The sequence below is a fragment of the Eurosta solidaginis genome, chromosome 2 (assembly GCF_040869045.1).
Source record: "Eurosta solidaginis isolate ZX-2024a chromosome 2, ASM4086904v1, whole genome shotgun sequence".
Classification (NCBI taxonomy): domain Eukaryota; kingdom Metazoa; phylum Arthropoda; class Insecta; order Diptera; family Tephritidae; genus Eurosta; species Eurosta solidaginis.
Window position 1 is genome coordinate 42,115,560 of NC_090320.1, and position 17,064 is coordinate 42,132,623.

The 17,064-nt window shown below is 35.6% G+C and overlaps 1 protein-coding gene across 1 annotated transcript in view; it reads right to left on the reverse strand.

Moving 5' to 3' along the window:
* Positions 1-13,370, reverse strand: part of LOC137241499 (uncharacterized) — a 165,323-nt gene extending 151,953 nt beyond the window's left edge. The window contains exon 1 of the mRNA XM_067769102.1: positions 13,263-13,370. The gene's annotated coding sequence lies outside the window, so the exon portion shown is untranslated. The remainder of the gene's footprint in view (positions 1-13,262) is intronic.
* Positions 13,371-17,064: the final 3,694 nt, after the last annotated feature.

Sequence of the window (17,064 nt, forward strand, 5' to 3'; positions counted from 1 at the left end):
AAATTATTTGCGAAACAGAACACTTCCACCTTACCTTACACAAACACTCTACTCTGGATATGAATTTCCGTTGGCAACTTCGGCCACGTTAAAGTAATAACAGCGATAGCAGCCTTACGATCCATAATCTCCTCATCGCCAAGACACTGCTACGTCGGTTGTCGCTTACGTATTGAGCCAGACCACCGATCTAGCAGTTATTTTGGTCATTGGCTCATAATTTATCCATTTTGGCCTATCAGTCACTGATCAGCTTTCACAAAGGGTAAATAAGAACCAAACAACATGATCGAATTTACCATCCTTCTTCCTTCCTTCTTCTGTAATAGACCGCATAGACAAACTCCGACTCGTGCGTACTGAGTTGGCCAAGAACATACAAAACGCTTTTGAGAAATCAGCTCAACGCTACAACCTCCGAAGCAGAATAAAACCATTTAGTGTAGGTGAAAATGTATATCGGCGTAATTTCGTTCTGAGCGACAAAGCGAATAAGTTTAACGCCAAGCTAGCACCCAATTTTGTTAAAGCTACAGTTCTCGCCACAAAAGGAAACTCCATGTATCAATTGCAGGACATTCATGGTAAGATAGGGTCGTACCACGTAAAAGATATTAAGGAATGCAAGGGTTAAAACACAATTTACCGTCAGATAATGTCCTATAAAACAACTAAAAAAGGATAAACGTATATAAAAATCTATCTCCATCCCTATTCATTTATCTCTGTTTAGCATCACGCCACCTTTTTGACTAGTTTTTCCGTGCCTATAAAAGTTTCGGATTTAGACATGGCGGGGTCTTCTCCTGGAAAAAGTTTTAAGTAAAGGTATACTCTCGCGAAAATATTTTTTTGCGATCGAAAAAGTCATGTTGACAAATTGAAAGTAGATTAGTTTGCTAAGTTTTTTTTTTCTAAAAATTAATAAAATAAAAATCGCGTAAATCGTTTCGAACTAAAAATAAATTGCAATGATGTTCCTGGTTACGGTGTTCCTGATTTTCAGATTTCCTGGTTGCGGTGTTCCTGGTTCCTGAAATGGTTTCAAGTGCTAGTGAAGATGAGGATCTGTGGTACCCTGAACAGGAATTTCCTGGCTTTGGGTTCTACCCATTTGTGCGAAAATTGCAATCCCACTTAAAACTGTGATTTACCTTAAAAATTGCATAAATTTTCATATTTCATTTCAATAACTTCATTTATTTAATTAATGGCTGAAAAAAAGCAAAACAAAAAAATATAAAGAAAGAAAAACAATGCTAAAATTCTAAAATTATGTACCAAGAGAAAAAAAATTATATATGTACATATATAAAATAGATAAAAGAATTGTTAGAAAGAGACAAATGTAAGTGGTATTGGGAGAGTGAAGAGTGGAATCTAAAAATAATAATATAGAAACGAAGTGACATGAAACAAAATCGAATTAAAATAATGTGTGTGCACTAAGCTTTAATTTTCAGCAAAGCAGCGGAATCGTCAAAGGCCTTCAGCGAGTTCCTGCATCAAGTCATGTGAGTTTGCAAAATTGTTATTTACTATCTCCATTATTTCCATTTTGTTTCGCGTTTTGGGTTTGTAGTATGTATCCATACATACTTAGATAATGAATAGTTCTATCCCGCTCTAATGGTCATTTGTGGAGTGTAAGAGCGGTTAGAGAGGCCTTATAAAAAAAAAACCCAATATTTTAGTAGATAGGCTTTCATTGCAATTTTTCCAATTAAATTTAAATTAAATTAATACTATTTTCAATTGCCTTTAACTGGGCTATTTTTCAAATGCTTTCCACTTTTCTACTACCGCAGTATAGCAATTTTGTAGATTATTAATTTGGATTATCACATACCTAGTAGGCTTGTTATTCAAAAGTCGTTCCGATTCCATGCCGTTCCTATAGGTGTTCGGACTTAAACACAATAGTAACAAGTAAGAACGGGACTGTCTTCGGCTGTGCCGAAGACTTCATACCTTTCATGAATGGGGCTGAACAATAATCTTATCCCGTTCGTAATCTCCGAATAATCGGATGTATAAGATAAGAAATATATATTGAACAGATCTGCATACCTAAACGATTTTTAAGATAAATATAAAATAAAAAACAGGTATGTACTTTGTGTGAGGATGCAAATTTTCAGGTTTTTGTTGGTCTGCGTGTAAAAACTATGACTACAAATCACGTATTTCAACAATATATGACGTAAACGTAACTATTTGATGAAACTGGATGAATTTTGAAGCTTCTAGCCGTAAAAAAGGGGCAAAAATTACAGTTTATATGGGGTATATAATATATATACCACCGATCCCTATAATTTTTTCAGACAACAATATATGCTATATAGGTAAGCATTTGGTGAAATTTGAAGCTTCTAGCTGTTAAAATGGGGTAGAAATTGCGCAAAGTTTCTTATCTGAACAATCGGTTGTATGAGATATATACTGTCACAGATATGAGCAGCACTAAGCTATACCATCACTAAGGAGATGCTAAGGCCATGCTAAGCGATATTTACGTCAGTAATCAAATCATGTATACACATATATAAGGCAGCCGCGAGATGTCACACACAGAAGCATTTACTTATACGCCTATGTGTGCGCGAGAGACTGTAAACTACAAACATTCACATCAATAATTCAATCATTATGTATCTACATAAACGAATAAATAATTGCGTCTAGGCATATGTACCATGTACGTATACGAGCAGCAGAGAGTCAATGCGCTAACACATGCAAATATCTGAGATACTCCTATAAGTATGCAATGAGAAAAACTATAAAATTGTGCAATTGTAGTTACAGCTGAGATGTTTGAGAGCTAATGGACTAGTAGATTCTGGAAGCGCCTAGAAGATGCGAATGTTAAAGTCAAAGAGTATAAAGGGCGACAGATTTAGAGGTGCTGTAATTCAGTTTGATTTGAGTTGTCAAGGAGTTACGACTAAGACGATATCTAGCGAGCAATAGCAGTATTATTTTGAAAGTCAGTTTCATTTAAGCTATCAGTTTGGTTATTAAGCTATTCGTTGCACAGTTTGAGTGTTATTGTGAAGTATTTTAATAAAGGCCATTTTTCCATTATTCAATATTGGAGTTATTTATTCAACAGTTTAGCGATACGAACCTAGCAAAAGGGCAAATAAGAGGATTTGCAGCAAATTCGTTACAATACTATATATACCACCGGTCTCTATGATTTTTTCAGACAACAATATATGCTATATACGTAAGCATTTGGTGAAATTTGAACATATCCAAACGATTTTTAAGATAAATATAAAATAAAATATAGGTAGGTACTTTGTGTGAGGATGCAAAGCTTCACGTTTTTTGTGGTCTGCATGTAAATCTATGACTACGAATCACGTATTTCAAAAATATATGACGTAAACGTAACTATTTGATGAAATTTGATGAATTTTGAAGCTTCTAGCCGTAAAAAAGGGGCAAAAATGACAGTTTATATGAAGTATATGTTACATATACCACCGGTCTCTATGATTTTTTCAGACAACAGTATATGCTATATACATAAGCATTCGTTGAAATTTGAAGCCTCTATCTCTTAAAATAGGGCAGTCATTACGAAAAGTTTCTTATCTGAACAATCGGTTGTGGAGGATATTTACTATATATACGTCCGAGCTCATCAATTTTTTCAGGTAACAATATGTGCAATATACGAAAATATATGGTGAAGTATGAAGCTTCAATCTGTTAAATTCAGTAAGATATGCCAAAAATCCTCTTTTTCTGAAAAATCGGTTGTATGGAGGATATATGCTATAGTGGTCCGATCCGGCCGGTTCCGACAAATGTCTAATCGGACACCCAAATACACCTGCTCACCAAATTTTATTAAGATATCTCAAAAATTGAGGGACTAGTTTGCATACAAACAAACAGACGGACAGACGGACATGGCCAAATCAACTCAGCTCTTCATCCTGATTATTTCGGTATACTTAATAGTGGGTCTATCTATTTTCCTTTAAGGACTTACAATTTTGGGCTTCGTGACGAAATTAATATACCATTTCATTTTGATGAAAGATATAAAAATAGTACTTTTTTCCTTTAGTACTAAATTTAGTATGAAATCAAATTTTGATCTGTTTCTTTTTAATTGATTAGTCTTTTTATTAAATAAATCATGAATTGTTAAGTTTGTAATAATGGTCTGAAATTCGTTGTTGTTGTTGCTTTAGTCATGGTTGGGTGGGTTAAGAGCGGTAAGTAATTGGTAGAAGAACCGCTAGGCAAAAGACAAAGTGTTGTGTCGCTTTCTAAAAAGGTAATTCAAGGATCGTATTGAGTTATGAGGTAAGAAATTCCTTAACCCTTACGTGTGCGTAAATTTTTTCTTGTTAGGCCTTGGGTTTGTTGTAACTGGTGGTTTGGTCGGTCGTTTGGTCAACGAATCCACATAAGTGGCTAAAGCTCCGAGACAGCTAGACGCACGCGGGCAGACGCACGCGGGCAGACGCCGATCATCTTCTTCGTGTCACCAGGTAAACTTGGTACAACTGCGAAACAATTGTCAACCCACAGTAAGTATGCTTTTCAAAGGTTCCATAACACTTCCATCCCATCGTTGAGGAATTTTACCATAATACATTTACGGGTGACTTTAGTACTGATTCACCACTACACGTTTCACCATGCACGTAGATTTTCAGGAAAGGAAGTAGAACCTCTACTCAACTCTTCGTTGTTCTGTTGTCCCCATCACTACCTACCGCTCCACTGGAAAATGAAATTTCTTAAACAATCCGCTGCATTTTCTCTGTCTATCGAATACATATCAACCGATTATCTCTCTTGCCTTCTCACTTTCACTGCAGGTAAAACTGATGTTAAACCTCAAATGAGGTGTGTGTGGCTACTCGATATTAAAATATATAAAAAGAGTTTATATATTGGCAGCTCGTTATCAGCCTTTTAAAACCAATTTTCAATTTATATGTATGCATACACAAACGTCAGCTCATCTGTTTCCACATCTTGTAGTTAGTCAAGATATTCCAGAATGAGTCAAGTGGTGTGTAGCGCAATCATTTAAAGCAGTTGCCAACACAACCTCCCCCACTCGAGGCACATCCTGCTTCGTTAGCAGCCGCGGCTCTGACAACACCAAATTTTTCACACCATTTTTCTTTGACCTAGAAGATGCAATGTTGTCATATCAAAGACCCGCGCCGTTAGTTCTGCTTACTCCAAACTGGAAAAAGGAGCGATAAAGATGGGTTTGATAGTGGCATATGCGCCTTGGCAACCACGCTACTGTTGGCAGCCATAATAAATAATAAAAGACTTCACTAGCAACAACATCAGCTCTGAAATACAGCGAAGGATCACTCTTGCCAATAAATGCTACTTTGGACTAGGTAGGCAATTGAAAAGTAAAGTCCTCTCTCGGCAAACGAAAGATTTATGGACCTCTAGGCGTTGACGATGGCAGCAACGAAGAAGATTTAACGATGAGCTGTACGAGCTATACGCAGACATCAACATAGTCCAGCGAATTAAAACACAGCGGCTGCACTGGCTAGGCCATGTTATGTGAATGAAAGATGATGCTCCGGCCAATAAAGTGTTTCTATCGGAACCTGCCTATGGAAGCAGAGGTAGAGGGCGGTCCCCACTCCGTTGGAAGGACCAGGTTGAAAATAATGTAAACTCCCTTGGTGTGACCAATTGCCGCTGGTTGGCAGAGAGAAGGATCGCCTGGCGCGTCTTGTTTAAACGGTTAAGGCCAATTAAGTAAGTAAGTAAGATTCAGCTAGTATTTTTATATTGCTTTTTTCCGGAAAGCACCGGATCAATATACGCAAAGGATCAGCAACATCGAAAAAACGTCCCAAAGCCTTGGGGGCGTCTAAAATTAAAGTAGGGGTTAAAAATTAACTAAATTTGTTTCGAGAATCTTCTATTTATTGTGATATTGTTTAACGAAACTTCAAACAGCTTTGTAGTTCCAATGGAGTTGTACCCAAGTGATATGGTTGTTAGAGGCGTTGGTTCCACATTGCAAATGAAAATATGGTTCATATCATATGAAGATACATTACATGTAGTCATCACGTTTGGAGACGACAAAAACTCCTTCGGTTGGGGGTTTAACTTTTCTTGTTTTTAAAGCTGACTACAAGCGCCGGATAGCAAAATCCCTTATTCTCTCTCTCTCTTCCTCTCAAACTTTTTTTCGACCCGGGCTTTTACTCCCCAGCGACTGGTGATGACTTATTTACTGCAGTGCATGTAACCAAACGTTAGGTGATGATATACGAATAGCCAATTAAGGCTGCCCTCGATTTATTTGACAACTAGCTTCTAATTAACTTTTTGTAGTCGAAATGTAGTTTGTTGCAATTATCTTTTAATTATTGCAAAATTTACTATAAAATATTTTGAGAAAAAAGAATAATTGGTAGCTGTAACATACTTTGCTTTGAATTATGTTATGCAATAGTTTAAAGTCAAGTAATTGTTGAAAATAACAAAATTGTGTTAGTCAAAAATATTTTTGATGAAATATGTTACGTATACGCCATGGCAGCTCCACGAAGCCACCAATATTGCATTGTTTTCAATAACATATGAAGAACCTTCTCTGTGTACAGTTGAATAATCACCCCTATTCTGCACTTCGAACTGAACTGAAATTTTCTTAGTTTAGTAACTTTGCTATCCTGCGTTCCGTTTTCAATCAGTCCAACTTCGAAAGTTTCGATTTGACGTATCCTACACTTCGAGCGGAGTTCCGTTTTTCTCAGTTGCAAATTAGTTGACGGAGATTGTTTTGATTTTTATTTTCGCGGGCTTTAAAGCGCAATTTTTTAAAAGATATGTAAGCAAAATATACACTAATGTTTATAAAAATTATTTTAACACAAACTTTTTATTTTTTTGTGGTTTTGTAGGGAAACAAGTACAACACCAAAGCAATATGAAAAATTGGTGGCAATGCTGTCAACAAAAAGAGATATTGCACAAGGTTTCTCAAAAAACCAAGAAGAATTGCAGGCGTTTTGGAAAGAGTTTGCATCGGCATTGAATGTACTTGGTCCTCCATTGAAAGAGGCGAATTTATGGAGAAAAGTAAGGTTTTCCTGAAAATAACTTATGTTTTCCTAATACTTGTAATGATTCTTGCAGACGTGGGTTGATTTGAAGTGCTATGTAATATGCATCAATCCATTGCTGGTAGCTGCCTTCAGCAAAAAACCTCAAAGCAGCCATTACGCGGTTAACTGCTGTTAAGGAAGTCAAAGTATTTCTCAGAACTTCTGCATCAAATATATCCAAGACATACTTAAATGCGTCTTTTTACCCTAAGGTTAGGTTAGGTTAGGGTGGGTGGCTGCCCGAGGGCACACTTAGGCCAGTAGTATTAGGCCCGTTGTGATACCACGAAAAACACCGTTACCTTTCCTCTTCGAACCATTTTGAGGACTTGGTGAAAGCTACCAGGTCCTTGACGTCATGCTCCACAACCTGGCTCAGATTATCAAGAAATGGAGCTCCCAGAAAGCGCTGCCGTACTCCGCTTAGTGCTGGGCCGTTGCAAATGAGGTGAACCACCGTTTCCTCCTCCTCATCCTCTTTACAACTCCTACAGCAACAACGATAAGGCACTCCTAACCTTTCTGCATGCCTACCTATGACCCTGAAGTTTTGTTTGAATCTAAAAATATTTAACATGTATGAAGGTTTAGCACTTTCAGCACCAACTTACACTTCATCGTTAATCCTGAATGGATCACTGATGCCCCTCAATCTCCATCTTTCCACTCTCACGTCTACATTGTGGGACGCATTATCCTCCTCTTAAATTAAAACTTCAACAGCTAATGTTTCCATAATTTATTTATGTTAAATAACGAAATTTCACTAATTTATAAATTTTTCACAAATATTTATTTATTTTGTTTTGTTCTAATTTCATCAATTTCTCACAAACTACTGATTTCGAAAATTCGTTCATTCTTCCTCTTCTTCTTTCAACTCAAGTGGAACTCAGGATTCCTACGTTCAGTTCAAGCGGAGCGGAGAACTGAAACGGACTTGTAATGCAGAATAGGTGTGAATAACTTTTCATCTCAAAATTCATAGTAAAAGATTGCAGTAGAAAATTTCTAGAAAACGCATAACAACAACACTGCAATCTTTCACTTTTCATCTAAGCTTAGGAATGAATAATATATATTTTATAACCTCGTAGGAAGCATAAACTTCAAATGTAAAAAATACCAGGAAAAAGCAAATAGCATTAAAATAAACAAAAAAATCACATCTTTACATGTGTATATAAGTCTAGAGATATAAGCGAAAAAACACAACTTACTGATGCATACAAACAAACAAATGCACTAGGGTATAAAATCTCTGCTATAATGCTTTAATCCAATTAGGTGGAAAAGACTCGTGGGTTTAGATGAATGTATAAACTTTTATGTAGATCAACTGGCTAGCTTTGTTTATTTTTGTGTGTTATGCGCAAAATAAGGAAATTTACGTAAAAGTTTAAAAGAATCTGTGTGCGTGTGTGAATCAATAAGGTATGAAGCATGAATAGCACCGTTATGAACTACGGCATAAATGCTCTAAGGAGGCAAAGGCGTAGGTGTCGTTGATTCCTTTTTTTCTTAAGTGATAAATTGGTTTCATATCTAACATTTTCGATGGCTTTCGGTGACGTCAAACAGCGTGAAAATTGTGTTGGTGGAATGCGGCTTGTTGGCGATACTTGGTTTCTTATTAAAAAGGCTATGCTAGGAAATATTTGACTGTTAGAAGCGGATTTTGATTATGAAGTGTCAAAGGAAAAGCATTCGTTAAATCATTTCTTACATACAGTAGCGAACAGACAAATGACGGTGTAAATTATATTCAAATTTCGTCAACTAATTATTAAATTTTCAATAATAAAAAAAGCTAATTCCATAAATTTTATTACTTAAACTATGCAAACCTTTTCGAACAAATTTTACAAAAAATGAATTTTCAACAAATTTCGTCTAGTAAATTCTTTTTTTTTCATTTTCGGTATTTTGTTAAAAGGCTGCTGTAAATTTTGTAACTGAAACTATGCGCACCAATATAAAATTCTTTTTTGAAAAAATTTGCTAAATTTCAAGACACATTCGAACTTTTTAAAATGTCAAAAATCAAAAGCGAATTTTTAAAGACATAAAACTTGTGCTTTTGTTGGACTATGAAACTGCATGTTTGAAAAAATGTATTAACTAGAAATTTCGAAAATTTCAGAAAGTTTTAGCGAATTTTCCAGTTTTTTGAAACCGTTTTCAAGATTCATTCGCATTGATTCAGTTACAGAATCCATAGAATTTTTTTTATTAAAATATCGAAAATGAAGAAAATCAAAATTTAGCAGACAAAATTTGATAAAAATTGCAAATGCTATTTTTTTGTTCCCTGCTGTAGTATGATATATATGTTGTGCTGCATATTGATGCGATTTTATTGGACAGGTTTAAGTGCAATACCCATCCAGATCAGGAGTATAAATATCGACAAATATGTGGAGACATTTTAACCATAAAAGTATGATAAGCAATTTTTTCAAATATTCATAAATCAATGTACTTATTCATTCAAATATTTTCATAAGCAAAATTTTAACAAGTAACATTTTATATGGAACCAGAAGGCCCGGCAGATGTTGTCCTGCCCTAAATTTGGCCAATCTGCATACATTTTAATAAGCTTTTTCCGTCTGACTCTGCCCTCCCCCCTCTTCACTTTTTCCTAATCCTTTTATTCACACCTCCCTCCATCTTTTTCGCTTCATCTATCTCAATCTTCGTCTCATTCTATATCTATCTCTTTCTCAATCTCCTTCTCCTTCTCTCTTTTCTCTTCTCTCAATTTCTTCTCATTCTTCTGCATCCCTTATTGCCTGTCCCAGAAGGTGGTATGTATTTTATTCCAGTCCCAGTCCCAGTCCCATTCCGAGTCTCGGTCCTAATCCTAGTCCTAATCCCAGTCCCAGTCCGTCTCTGGATAATATAATACTCTGTACTAAAGCATTCATCAACAGCTTTCATTTGATATCCATATTCTATAAACACACTCTAGGGGTACCCGGGTCCACGTTTTGGCCTAAATCTCGATACCCTAGTCACCCAGGGGTATGAATATTACTCTCTACTAAAGCACTTATCAGCAGCTTTCATTTGATGTCCATATTCTATAAACACACTCTAGGCCTAGTCACCCAGGGGTATGAAAATTACCCTCTACTAAAGCACTCATCAACATCTTTCATTTGATATCCATATTCTATAAACACACTCTAGGGGTACACGGGTCCACGTTTTGGCCTATATCTCGAGACCCTAGTCACCCAGTCACCTATCCTATATTTCAAGTTAGATCAAACTACACACGGGGTGCAAAAAAAATTCAAAATCGGTTCAGTAGTTTAGGAGTCCATTGGCCTCAATTGTGTGACACGTGTTTTTTATATATTAAGATATTGGCCAGTAGTGTAATGTGAGTGTTGCCATATCAAACCTCGGCAGCAACTAGCAATGCAACTTCAAAGCTGTTTCAGATTGGCAACAGTGCCGGCCAAACTGAAGCAGCATTGAGGAGGCGAAACAACCAACAACATGCCAAAGAAGCAAAACGACAGCATCCAGCAATTTGTGGTGCTTTTTGAACATTAACGCAAACTGACGCTTAATGAGAGGAATAAAGGAAACAAGGGAAAAAATAAATAAAAACAAGTAAGGACGGGACTGTCTTCGGCTATGCCGAAGGCTTCATACCTTTCATGAAGGGGACTGAACAATAATCTTATCCCGTTCGTAATGTCCAAATAATCGGATGTATAAGATAAGAAATATATAGTGAAAAGATGTACATACCTAAACGATTTTTAAGATAAATATTGTTACGAATATTAGCAAAACTAAGGGGTGCTGCCATCTCTAAGCCGATGCTAAACAGTGATATCATGCACATCCATAGATCAGTCATTATGTATCTGCATAAACGAATCAATAATTGCGTCTACACATATGTACGTATACGAGCAGCGGAGAAGCAATGCAAAATACATGCATATATCTTATCTGAATTGCTCACAAGGAGGCAATAATTTGTGCAAGTATTACTCAAATGAGAAGTTATAAACGTAGTTGTGGCAGGCGATTTTGTAGCTGAAACTAACTAGTAAGTTCTGGAATGGAAAAGCCTGGAAGTATGCAATGAAAAATCAAAAAGTAAAAAAGGCGCGACAGTAGAGGCGAAGAGTGAGTTTCATTTGAGCTATCAATCAGTTTGGTTGTTAAGCAAGCTAGTTGCAAAGTATAAGTGTTATTGTGAAGTACTTTAATAAAGGCCATTTTTCCATTTTTCAATATTGGAGTTTTTTATTCAACAGTTTAGTGATTCGAATTTAGTAGAAGGGCAAATAAGAGGATTTGCAAGTAAATTCGTTACAATATAAAATAAAAAATGGCAAAAAACCCCCTTATCTGAACGACCGGTATGGGATATATATTATATATAGCTCCGATCGAAATGATTTTTACAGGAAATATTCTATGATATATGAGAATATATCACCAAGATTCACGTTTTTATATTCGAAGCTAAGGGAGAGATGGCCAAAAATCTTTCTATCTGAACGATCGGTTGTATGGGATAGGTATATACTATATATATATAGCTCCGATCAAAGTGATTTTTTCAAAAAATCTTCTATGATATATTAGAATAAATACCACCAAGTTTAACGTTTTTATATTGGAAATTAAGGGAGAAATTGCCAAAAATCTTTCTATCTGAACCATCGGTTGTATGGGATATATAATATATATAGCTCCGATCAAAGTGATTTTTTCAGGAAATGTTCTATGATATATTAGAATATATATCACCAAGTTTCACGTTTATACTTTCTAAATTAAGGGAGAAATGGCCAAAAATCTTTCTGTATGAACCATCGGTTGTATGGGATATATAATATATATAGCTCCGATCAAAGTGATTTTTTCAGGAAATGTTCTATGATATATTAGAATATATATCACCAAGTTTCACGTTTATACTTTCTAAATTAAGGGAGAAATGGCCAAAAATCTTTCTATCTGAACGATCGGTTGTATGGGATATATATTATATATAGCTCCGATGGAAATGATTTTTTCATGAAATCTATGATATACTAGAATAAATATCACCAAGTTTAACGTTTTTATATTGGAAATTAAGGGAGAAATTTCCAAAAATCTTTCTATCTGAACGATCGGTTGTATGAGATATATACTATATATAGCTCCGATCAAAGTGATTTTTTCAGGATACCTTCTAAGATATATTAGAATATATATAACCGAGTTTCACGTTTATACTTCTAAATTGCGGCAGGATGACCAAAATCGTCTTATTTGAACGATCGGTTGTATGGGAGATATATGTTATAGTGGTCCGATCCCACCGGATCCAACAAATGTCTAATACAATACAAAAGTACATCCTTGTGCCAAATTTCATTGAAATATCTCAAAATTTGAGGGACTAGTTTGCGTTCAAACAGACAGACGGACATGGCTATATCAACTCAGTTCGTCGCCCTGCTCAATTCGGTATACTTAATGGTCTATATTTCTCAACGTTACAAACATCGGACCATAGTTAATATACCATTTGATGTTCATGAAAGGTATAAATAGAAGCAGAAGTTAAGAACCGGCGGTTATTAATAAAATTTGGGCGAAAGTGTGTGTTAAACTTTTTTTTTTTTATTTAAGAAATTCTACAAAGTTTTGCTGTTATTTCGCGACCAACGAGTCAGAGTTGCTAAATTCAAACGTTGTCTTTCAAGCTTAAAAAATGCTATAGTAGTACAATCTCTCTAACACATACATTTAGGAGCAGACATATGTTCATCTGAATTGATTTTTTTCATAGCAGCAATAAAATCTATTTTTAGGCGCTTCTGAGAGTAGTAGACACTGCGCAAAAAAACTAATTTCCAAAAGTATAGCAATTAAGTAATCACAAAGGGAAACGAAGAAATCTTAAAAGCTGTGAATTTAAAATTATAAGCTGTCAGTTGCAAAGCAGTGTAATTTTTTTTGTTGACAATTGCCAGCACGCCCAAAAGCAGTTTGTACAAAAGTGGAAATGGCAGCGGATTTTAAGTCAAGCAAGTTGTATCAATTTTTACTTGTTTTTATTATGACAAACTTCTGCTTATTTGCTTATTACTTACTTACTTAATTGGCGCTTAACCGTCTAAACGGTTATGGCCGTCCAACAAGGCGCGCCAGTCGCTCCTTCGCTCCGCCAACCGGCGCCAATTGGTCACACCAAGGGAGTTTAAATCGTTTTCCACCTGGTCCTTCCAACGGAGTAGGGGCCGCCCTCTACCTCTGCTTCCATAGGCGGGTTCCGATAGAAACACTTTCTTGGCCGTTTTTTTTTTTCGTCCAACGCATTTCTTGGATGGCGGTGATGTCAGATTTTGCTTTGACGAGGACATCAAGCAGCCGGGCATCTGCACCAATCCCATTCAGGGAGCGGACGTTCCAGGTGCATGCCCTCAATTCATTGTCCTTCAAACGTTTGCCATGGTCGTCATCAATAGAGAGTGTATTTATCCGAGGCTTGTTGTTATATTTCATTGGAGTATGGTTTTACGTGGCGGGTCCCAAGCCCAGCGCACAACCCGCTCAGCGGGGGTGAAAATATTACTTGGCACGTTTATATAGCGAGCCGCTTGCTCCAAGACAGACGCCCGCTTGCAGCCGCACCTAGAGGTGTACAGACGCTGCCGATGAAATCTCCCCCGGCTAGCCCTTAAACCGATTATGTCAGAGTGGCCTAGCCAGGTTGTCGCCTTCTCACATTAGCTCACCGCTAAACGGGTGTTTAGCGGCTACCCAGAGGATACTTGGCCGCAAGCGACCGGCAGTAGTGAGCTGCTTGAACCGCATGAAAAAGAATCGCTCTGGCCATTCCCAGGTGAATGGCGGTCAGAAGCTTTCCCCACTTTCGTGGACTTCTACACACGGTCCCACCCTCCTCTTATTTGCTTATAGAGGAAAATATATAACATCTTTAATAAAGACCGACATTTTTCCCCAAATTCTTTAAATTAACTATTTCATGCAGCGCCTAAAAGTAGCTAAAAAAATATTTATTTTGGTTAGTATTCAAGAAGTTAATAAAACCTATGTGAAATATGTAAAATCTGTGTTAACTGTCACGTATATAATAAAAGGTAATTGTATTTATGTATATATATATATAGAAAAAACGCCTAAAATTTTACATCAAACGACAGGCCAAAGGTGATTACAATTATGTCACTTAATTTGCCATTAACACACAATTGCCTTACGAGTCTTTAGCAAGCAAGCAAAGTGACATCAAACAATATGTTTAATAACTTAGCTTTAAATTTAATTTGTAGTATATGGCTATCAAATTTTATTTAATATGAATACATATTTAAAAGCTTAGCTACATTTAATATTAGGGCGCTTTCAATTTCAGCGGAGAATATTTACATAGAAAATGCTTCTGCTAATTTAGTAAAGCTAAGGAGGTGCGGAGGTAAAAAAACAAAGCAGGCTCCAGTACGATAATATGCAAATAGAAATTGCACGCCCAAAAATATGCCGTAGAAACTGATATTTTAAGCATGCTTATTTATTTCCAGGAAATTAATGAAAATTGGTTTATCTGAAAGCTGAAAAGTACACTTAAGTCCAATTCCATCATCAACGCATACCAATCGTTTGAGTTGAGAAAACTTAAGCAAATTGTCTTGGAATTCGGAGAAAATCATGAGCTTTATATGAAATGGAGATTAAGTGACGCTTATTTCTCTTACCTCCACTTTCCATTAGCTTTCAATTCTTTGATTGCAGGCTAAAAGCAAAATTCTCGCTACCCTCAAATATCATCCAATTGGCATTGTGAGCAATTATATTCCACAAACGCATAATTCAGGTAAATCTGGCAGAAAGATCAAACACGGTCTAAACCGCAAATCGTTATTGTCCAATACCGCATTACAAAAGTTTCAATTTCATGTAGAGCAAAGTACTTTCAATAAATTTGCAAAATAATGCGCGCGCCTAAAATCATACCAGAAAAAGTTGAAAACGCAGTAAACTTTCGCTTTCACCGGGAGCCATTTAAGTTGAATTTGTGTTGGGGCAAACCACACTTAAATACCGCACATCGTTTATTTAAGTCTTATAATATATGTGAAAATAAGCAAATTCTAACTTAATTTTTAACTTTTGCGTCTATAAAGTTAATTTTATGCGCCTAAAAGTATGCTTTATAAGATTTGAATATTTTTTTTTACTTATAAAGAAAAGTGATTCTTGATGTTGTGACGTTTAAAAGTATTCTATTTTTGATAAGTAATAAGTTTCAATTTATATTTTTGGTAAGTCAAAATCTGCATATTTTTAGGCGCCTTTTTCGTTGGTTTTTGCAAACCCAAGAAAAAATACGGTATAGAGCTCACATGGTGCGCTTCCGTACTCGAAGTTATGCATTTATTACATTCAAGAAAAAAATGTTAATTCATGGGCATCACCTCAGCAAATTGTATTTCCCTTTAAGCTCCTTGAATCATGCCATTAAATAATTTAGTTTGGAACGTTCTCCATTCCATATTTTACTCTTGTTTGCTAGCGTTAAGCAAGCACCGCGCATAAATCCGCGATGTTTACATTACATTAGAACTTACATTATTTTATATGTAGGAAGGGTGCGCCTAAAAGCGTGCTTAATATGTTGTAGTGTAATTACGGTAAATATTTTTATAGAATAAATAAATTTTAAACTGCTTTTGGCTGCAAAACTTTACATGAGGTACATCTTTTATTCACCAAATAAGTACAATTTCAATAAAAGTGTATGAAATAAATAAAGAGGGTCCTATCTCCCGGAAGTATCTTCCATGAGATCACCTGCGAAATATATGTATATATGGAATATGGTCTGCAAATAATCGGGAATATAGGCCATGCAGCATGAATTGCGCTGAGCTTTATTACTTTTAAATCTAAAATTATGTGCAAAAGCAGCAGCTCAGCAAATTTAATTCCCCTCAAGCTCCTCAAAGTATGCTATTAAAAGCTCTGGTTTCGCAGAATCTCAATTTTATCCATTTCGTAGAATTTTTAATAAAAACGCTTTTATTTTGGTGGAGTAGAGCTAACACACGCATAAATCAGCGATATTTACATTACTTCACATTAAAACCTGTTTATATAAACTTGGGTGTGCCTAAAAATATGCTTGCTTTTTTTTTTTTTTTTTGATTTTATATAGATAATCATCATTTATGAGATTATGCAAGTTTGACTAAAGAAACATTTATAAATCATAATAATGTTTAGTTACTTTGACCCCTAATTTGATTCAAATTTATAGGGTTGAAATTTAAGCAAGGCATTAATGGTTCAATACTGATGAATTTAGATTAATTTTATTTTTAACTTAATCGAACTTCCGCTACTTCAAGCAATTTAATACTCAGCACAGTATGCAGATGAAAGAAATGATGTTGCTCACAAAACAAATAGAAACTAATTGCGAACGATAACAAATAATTGTTTGCACAAAAGGCGCCTAAAAATATGCTTACTTTTTCATTAACGAAAGCCAACGCAATTTGTTGCTTAATTTTATATTTTTTTCTATTTACATAAAAACAACCTTCAAAATAAAAGTAATATAAGCTTTAATATCTTTGAAAATATTGACCGACTTCCTTTCACGTCACTTTGAGCGCCTAAAAGGCGGCTATGTAGGGGGAACTCCATCAGCCGGCAACTTTCAATGAAACTCTACAGTTACCACGCAAACCCACACAACCAAGTACAATGAATAATTACTGTGGAAAGAAAAGCAAATATGTAGGTGTTTGATAGATGATAGCCGCCGCGAGCACATAAAGTAACGGAAATGAGATATTTTCTAATTTTACTGTTATGAAAACTTGTAAATTTATTGAAGCGTGTATTCTGATTATTTAAAGCAGCAACAACA